The sequence below is a fragment of the Sparus aurata genome, chromosome 5 (genome assembly GCF_900880675.1).
Source record: "Sparus aurata chromosome 5, fSpaAur1.1, whole genome shotgun sequence".
Taxonomy (NCBI): domain Eukaryota; kingdom Metazoa; phylum Chordata; class Actinopteri; order Spariformes; family Sparidae; genus Sparus; species Sparus aurata.
The window spans coordinates 16650780-16658847 of NC_044191.1; the positions used below are offsets into that span (position 1 = coordinate 16650780).

Below are 8068 nucleotides of genomic sequence, written 5' to 3' on the forward strand. Positions count from 1 at the left end.
CAACATGTGAAGATTTTAATTTTATTTCCCAAACCTGCTTAGTATTAAAATTCATTTGTGTGTCGGCATAAGTAAGCCACTGGTGATTTTACCAATAGCTTTCTCACCGAGTGACAAACCTGTTGATTGTGTTTGGACTCTTGAAAGAGTAGCTGTGGGCTGTCTGCATCTTCATTGGGCTTCTGAATCATAATAACCTGTTTGTAAATTCTGCAGTTGCTGCAGTCAGATCCTGAACCCTTTAGGCGTGCATTAATAAGCTCATTGTTGGCCATAATCAAATGCTTACTCTTTCAACTGTTTTTGCTCCGGTCCTGCTGCCGGTATCGAACAAAAGGCTTGCATCTCTAATTAGTGCACTTTTCAGGACTTGCTGACAGACAAACATTGCACTGTGTTTTTTAATGGATGTCTAACAAAGTGCACCAATGTCAAGAAATCTCAATTACCTTTGCTTAATGACATGCAAAATCTTGTCAAAATGACTAAAATCTTCACAGAATTTACAAGGTTTTTATGTGACAGCAGCTTTATGATGATATTACCCAACCTCTGCTTTTTAAGGTATTTCACCAGTCTAGACCACCTTCAGGTCTGACTGCCATGCCGCCCATCTACCATCTCAGGGGTCATTGTTAAAGAGCCCTGTTATAAAGGGTTGGTAGACCAACTAGAGGCTTTTTCATTCTTTAGCCATACTGGCAGTGCAGCTCTCACTTCATTAGTTGTTCAACCATTTTGGTATGGATTGATGTGAAATTTTGTGCATACATTCATGGTCCCCAGAGACTGACTGTGACTCTGGCGATCTGATGACATTCTATCGCACCTGCAGCTCAAAGTTGGTGTTTTCCCAAAAGTTTAGTTCATGACCAACTACCTGCAAAAGACATTCTCATCAACCTAAGCTCTGCAAGACTTCTTGTTTGCGGTCAGCTAACAAATGTAAGCGTGCTAGCAGGCTAAACTAAATATCACCATGCTGCTAGCAGTGCTGTAGACTGTAAGTTGGTTGAATGATTATTTTTTTTATGTTTTATCCACCTAGTTTGTTTTTAAATGGATGTAATGGAGGTAACAGTTTATCAGCTACTTAGCATTAACATATGCGAAAAGTAAAACCTTTGCTGTTTTGTTGTTTTACTTATGGAGGAAGCATTATGGGATGACAGTACTGTACCTCTGTTGAACATTCATGACACACATTCACACCAGGGAAATACTCTGTGTAACTATTTTTGTAACACTTGTCTATTCAACCTGTGTGTGTGCGTGTGTGTGTGCGCGCGCGCAGTGAAGTAGTGGTGGGTGAAGTATTTGCCTCCCAGGAACAATCCACTTTCGCAAACATGATGCATCGTTATTACCGTTGTCCTTCCTCTTCTCTGCACATACAAACAGCCGGCTCACTTACCAGTGTTTATGATGCCACAGTTGTGTCACGCAGAAGGTCACTGCGAGCCCATTCATCTCATCTGAACCCCAAAGCCGAGCTGTTCTTCGGGACTTCCCCCACAAACCCAGGCGAACTGGTGTATTTTAAGAAAGGCACTTGTTTGTGCCAGTAAGTGTAGATACGCTCCTGCCTGCAGCGTGAACAGATGGTGAGGTGGTATTTACAGTTCAGTCTGGGGTGTTTTCTGCAAGGATGCCTGTCTGATCTTTGACTCAGAGGCATTGATTAGTTATTCATAAAGCTATCGATGAGTTATTCATGAAGTAAGTGAAAGTCTCCGTTCCAGCTCTTTTCAATTAGAGGACAGCTCCCAGTCGATAAGCATGATGGAAGAAGCTCTCGTCTGCAGCACAGCTGGCTGGAGATGTCAAAGACTTCCCACAGAGAGGAGAGCTGCGGCACAGATAGGTTCACTTTTGTCTGGCCATGGTCTGTCAGTGCAGCAGCTCTCAGCGCTGCTCGGATGGGCTCAACCTTTTTATTTTTTTTTTTCCATCAGATGGAAGTGGTGGGGAGAGTGTATAATGGCCCCACTCTGCTCTGTGACTGTGCGCTGAAAGCATCAGTGCCATCGGACATGATCGAGCGAGCCCAGAGAAATAAGGCGCAGCTGTTATCCCTGCCGCATTTCTCAGCAGGATATCCTGTTGCCTGCTGATGCTCAGGGTTTTATAGCTGGAGTAACTCACAAAGACATATTATGTAAGCATATGAAGGGCTAAGCAGCTCCATAGTACCAAGTACATCTTCCAAAGAGTTCACTGGGTGAGAGGACAGTGGTGATTTGGTCTGTTGCGTGATCACTTTGTGTGTCATTTGCATTTCCGGATAATTACATTGAAGAAAGATAGTGTGCAACAATGGGCCAGAGTGATCACTAAAACTTTGTGGTTAAACTGGTTTTAAACCATGTGTATGCTGCGCAGCACCTATCAGAATCAGAATCAATTATTGTATCTGAATCTTAAATCCAAATTACATCGAGTGTCGTTTGAAAAAATGATGTGACATTTTAGAGTTAGATGAGAAGTTACAGCTTAATTTATCTTTAAAAACTGAAAAGGGAGAAATAGAGACTGTAGCTGGCTCATGTATTAACGACACTCAGTTTGTTTAATCTGCAAAATCCCAAAACTTCAGTTTGGTGTTTTACAGACACTGACTATTTCTTAGACGGCTGAAATGACTTCCAGGGGGTCTCCCCTTGTTGTCTAGGAGCCTCACAGTGGCATCAAGTCTGGAAGCCTTAGACAGTCATAGGTCGAACATGCAGTATTATTTCCTTCGTTTTCCTGTGACAATGACTACAATTTTATTTGTTTTCTCGAGATCAAGATTAATTTATGTCATCATCATATAAAAAAAAAATGTTGTTTTCCTGAGACAATGAGATAATTTATCATGAAAAACAACTTCATAAGATTTATAAGAGAGGACCATGACAGGTTTTGGGAGTTTCAAAGCGAACAATATGAGCTTTTCATGAACTTTTGTTGGTTAAATGTTTTTCCTATTGATTTGATAAGAGGTATTTACATTATGGCTACTGTAAGGCCAGTGAAACTCCCAAAACCCAGCCCACAGAGCAATATGTCTCACGTAAACAACATCTGTCATTCCGTAATAATGACATGAATAACTTGTGACCTTGAAAAACTGAAACAATTTAACTCATTACAATGGAAAATGGAAGTCACAATATGTTTGAACCATGACCGTTTAGGGCTTCTGTAATCAGGACTATCTTACCTTTATCTTCATCTTACCTTTTCACAAAGCCACGTCTTCACGCAAAGATAAATCAGCATAAATTCATCTTTACATGCGAGTGGAGTCAATCACCTCATCTAACTCTGAGAAGGAAAGATGTGAGCATATTTCCCAACATATCTAAAGAAAGAAGCCTGATTTAAGGGTGAACTATATATGTTCATGTTATTCTGTTATTTATAAATAGTGTGGCCTCTTTAAGTATGGATGCAGCCTACGGGCAAATCGTAAATCACATGAACATTTTCCAATCCCTTGAAGACATTTAATTTAGGCTTTAATGTGTTTTGGCAGTTAATCAAAAATGTTTCTACTCCATCTCTATGAGGCCAATGATGGTCAAACTTTCTGAATCACGAGGAGATGAAGTGTGAATGTGAAAAATCCCCAATGTGTGTAGTGACAGTTTTTCAAATTCTATCATAAAAAGATGATTATTTGAAAAAAGGAATCATCACAATGACTGTCTTGCAATTCAGTGGTGAATCCTCAGTGTGTACATCTGCGTTCTGTTTTCCCACACCCATGCGAAGATCCGGCGGCCTCAGTCGGTTGGGAACTCTTTGGTTGCGTGTCGTCTGAAGAGGTCTCGTCCTACATTAACCTCACAGACCGATCTCTGCAGGAGTCTGGGTCTGAAGGGAACACTCGTTGTGCTCGTGTGTCATCATTCGTGTGAGTGCTGCTACAGTATCACAGTAAATGCCACACTGACATAATCCAGAGGAGCCTCAGTCACCCTTAGCCGGGATGCTGTAAAGTAATGGCAGGAAATGGTGCGATTTATGTGTTGACATCACGTTAAAATGTCTTTACAAATCAGCTGAGCCTCGTGTAATTATCGTGGACTTAATGGGCCACAGGATTTTATTGGAGTTCCGAGAGTGAGGCACAGAGGTGATTACACCCCCTGTGTTCATGTGCAATTTCAAGGCAGAGAAGACATCTGTCCTATCGGATACACATGTAGAAAACAGAAGGCTATAAAGGATATTTTGTCATTGTCATGCACGTTATTACAGCTATGAAGTTTATATTGATACAGTTAGAATGGTCCGAGCTTAATGTTCACTCAGGCTGCACGCAGCACGACGAGCCCCCACTCCTGAGTGAGTTGACTGTTGTGTGCCTACCTGCAGTGAAGTTACCCACCGTCTATGCCCGGGAGCAACAACCACGACAGCTCAGACGGAGCCATAATCCGCAGGTTAACAGCTGGCATTTGTTTAATGCAGTGAGAGAGCGCTGCAGCCCGTCACTGCAGAACTGTTCAGTAAAAGTAATTAATCCTCTTGTAGTTACCTGTCATATAGTCTTTGCCTCTGCACAGACAAACAATTTTATAGGGTAAAGTGTGTATCCTCCATCCCGGAGTTTAAATGCTTTCAAATGAAAAGAAGACATCATGTTTAGCGACTGCAGGGGGCCATCGTTCAGGAGTCATAAAGCAACAAGTGCCACTCTCCTGACTTGCGATCACTCAGCTCTTTTTTAAATCCAGCTATTCTCTCACCTCCGCTGCCTTACGCCTAACTAGGCGAAAGGCCGTTTTTGGAGAAGAGGCCGCTCCATTAGCGGGTGTAATTGGAGTGTCTGATGGCCGGAGTGCAGCAGATGAAAGGTAATCAGAAGGTGTGAGGCAGTCAGAGTGAGTGTTAAGAGATGGGTCAGCACTCAGGGCATACTGACACTGCTATTGAGCACAACCCATTGGACTGAGAGCACTCCAAAATCAGAGGCACGGCTCATCTTTCCCATGAGTGAGTTGTGTGAAGTTGTTAAGAAAGTGGTGTGTGAGTGAGTGAGTGTGTGTGTGTGTGTGTGTGTGTGTGTGTGTGTGTGTGTGTGTGTGTGTGTGTGTGTGTGTGTGTGTGAGTGTGTGAATGTCACTCAAGGATGAACTGAGGCCCTGCAGCTACATCCTCAGATGTATTTATTGCAGATGCAATGACATGCGTGTCAAAAACATGATTCCATCAGACAGTTGCTCTGTTAGAGATTTCAGATAATTGTTCAGTGCAGTACGGTAAGACGATGTACACAACTCATTGGTTTAAATAGGTACTTGTGCCATCCTTAGAAAGCTTAGATTCTTGTGATTCTATCCTCGCAAATCATTTCCAGGTACGACCACATCAGGCAGGTACGATCAACAAACAATCAGACAAAATGACAAACGGACAAACGCTGTCTTCTCTTCACTTCTATGCCCGCCCTACAGCCTAAAACAGCCAAGAAGTTGTAGCCTGGACAGGAGACCCATTTTCTGTTCCCTCCTCTCTCTCCAGAGCCACTCGCACACATTCCACTGAATGACTGACACATCATGTAGCCAATTAAATTTCAAAACGGGCATTTACATGGGTTTGTTAAGGACTGAACTCGGAAATTATGCAAGGTATTATACAGTTTTACAGCTATAGGTTACGTTTTTCACATATGCAGTGATACTCCCGTGTGAAGACACAATGTGTTAAATTGGTTGGCTTAGTTACAGGGACATCATCATCCTACATAGATGGCTAGCTACCTAGATACATCTATTAACAATATCAACAGAAAATAATGGCTACAGAAATGGATGAGATAGACGCAGCTGGACGAATACAAAGAACAACTCTTAGATCAGCATGTTTTTTATCGTTGTGAACACCATAAGGTTAAGTGTTTGAAGCAAACACTGACATTGGTGGAAAAAGATACCTCAACCACTCGGTTCAGGCCATAATAAATAATAAACAGCCACCACTGGCAAACAGAAACTGCCTTACAGCACCAATTCAAGGCAGAATGATTGAAATTAAACCAAATGTTGATTCCATCTGATGATTAGGCTGGAGGAACATCACATCAAAAGCTGAGAAAATGTTCATGGATGCATACTTTTCTGGAGATCGTCACAAAATAGAAACATTTAAATGTTGTAAAAGCACAAAACATATTTTTAGATCTAAGATATTGCGAGGATGCGTCAAATGCCAGAGATGAAATCATAATTAGTCTCACGCATTTAATTTGAAGCCATGTCTTAAATCTCCCGTTTCATTACAGTTTTTGGCAGCATTGCAATTCATTTTCAGATGTGTTATTAGATTATGCTCTTTTAAATGAACTCCTGCTGGGCTAATAACAAGGTGCTGTCTTTTTAGCCCGCTGTATGTGCAGCCAATGATTTCAAGGCCAGCTGTTGCTTAAAGCTTCCACTTATATTCCCCAAATTTCAGGTCTTTAACAAAGGCAAGATTTGCTCTATGTGTCCACTGATACACTCCCAGTCCTTGAAAAACCGAAGGAATCTTCATCTGAAACTTTGTTTAGTTGTGTTTTTCCATGAATAAGCTTTTTAACTGTGGCACAATAACCCAGGTGCTCGTTCCCCTCTGAAAAAAGATCTAATCACACCCTTGCTGCCAATCACTGAACATTTCCTTCCTCCCTTGCTTGCTTCCCATCTTCGTCTCATGGAGAAGAAAGGAACATCAGAATGACACCAAAGCATCCGATCGGAATATCGGACAGCCGCTGCCAGACCTCTGCGTCTACTCACACATTCCCAGAGTCACGTCAAAAGATATGGTAATAAAGGCGAGGACAAAAGCACAGCACCCACTGAGGAGAGAGGAGATGGGATAATGATCGCTAATTAATCATGCACTGGGGTCATGCAGCTCATCTCCTCACCACCGACACAGGAGCGGGAGGAATGAGTCACTTCCCGCTGAAGGCTCCACATGGGAGGCGGCTGAATGAAGTGAGACATGGGTATCTCTGCAAGACGCCTTCTATTAGTCCCAGTCAGTGATGCAAATGTGTGAGCTGCTCTGGGAAGAAAAGGGTTATTTTTGCATGCCCAATCATTTATTAATCAACACACGTGCACATCTAACAAAATGTCTATTCTGGCATTAGGTGTTTATCTTTCACACTTGGCAGAGTGTTATAACACGTCAGGCATTAAGGGAAAAGACCCATCCGTCTAAAAAGTGGAAGTAACAAATAGCTATTACTGGGAGTTTGATGCTTTTGAATGTATTAACGATACCCAATCAGTATATCAGGGCTTAAACATTCTTTCCCTTCAAAAGATTACTCATCACCTGGACATTTCTCACAAAAGATAGTTAAAGGTAGAAGGTTGTTGTTTCCATGTAAGTTTCAGTAATTTTACATATTCATGTGTATGAAATGTTTAAAAATGTATTTATTGCAATATGGGGTAGTGTTTCTGTACCCGACGCACCAAAACTTGCATAAACTGGCCTCCTATCTCCTTCATTGAGCTTGAACACAATTTTGCATAATTTCTTATACACAACAAACCTAAAAAAAAAACAAAAAAAATGTTTTTTACATAATTTATCAAAATTATCATATGGTTATGCTCTGCACTGTAATTACCTTTTCATTTCTTTTTTGTCTCCGTCTTCTCCCCCTCCGCTGTCCGACTGGGTAGCTTGACATTTGATTGCTGTGAATTGCTTTCATAACTGCTGGCAGTTTGACAGGCTCTGCGGTTGGCTGAATGCTCTACACCTTCACCAGTGAAGTAGCTGAAATGAAATCGACAACAGTAGGCCAGAAATAGACCTTACAGGACTGGTTGACTTTGCATATCACAGCATTTTGACTTAATTGCACCGCACTTAAAGGTAGATTACGGCAAAAGCGTTTGTGTAATGACAGCAAGGTGAGTTTGGATCCTTGGCAGCTTTTAATAAGCAAGGGGGCCTTGTGTTCAAAGCACAAGAATGAGGGGTCGGCACATTATTCCATCATGCATATCAAAGCTGTTTTGCAAAAATCTCCCATCTTTAACATTACATTCAAAGGTGCAGCTGATTA

General features: G+C 41.7%; 1 long non-coding RNA gene across 1 annotated transcript; it reads right to left on the reverse strand.

Moving 5' to 3' along the window:
• Positions 1–6222: 6222 nt before the first annotated feature.
• On the reverse strand, positions 6223–7837 carry LOC115582092 (uncharacterized). The gene is made up of 2 exons (XR_003984131.1): positions 7625–7837; positions 6223–6835 (listed from the first exon to the last, which is right to left on the reverse strand). It is a non-coding gene; the product is annotated as an uncharacterized LOC115582092 (long non-coding RNA).
• Positions 7838–8068: the final 231 nt, after the last annotated feature.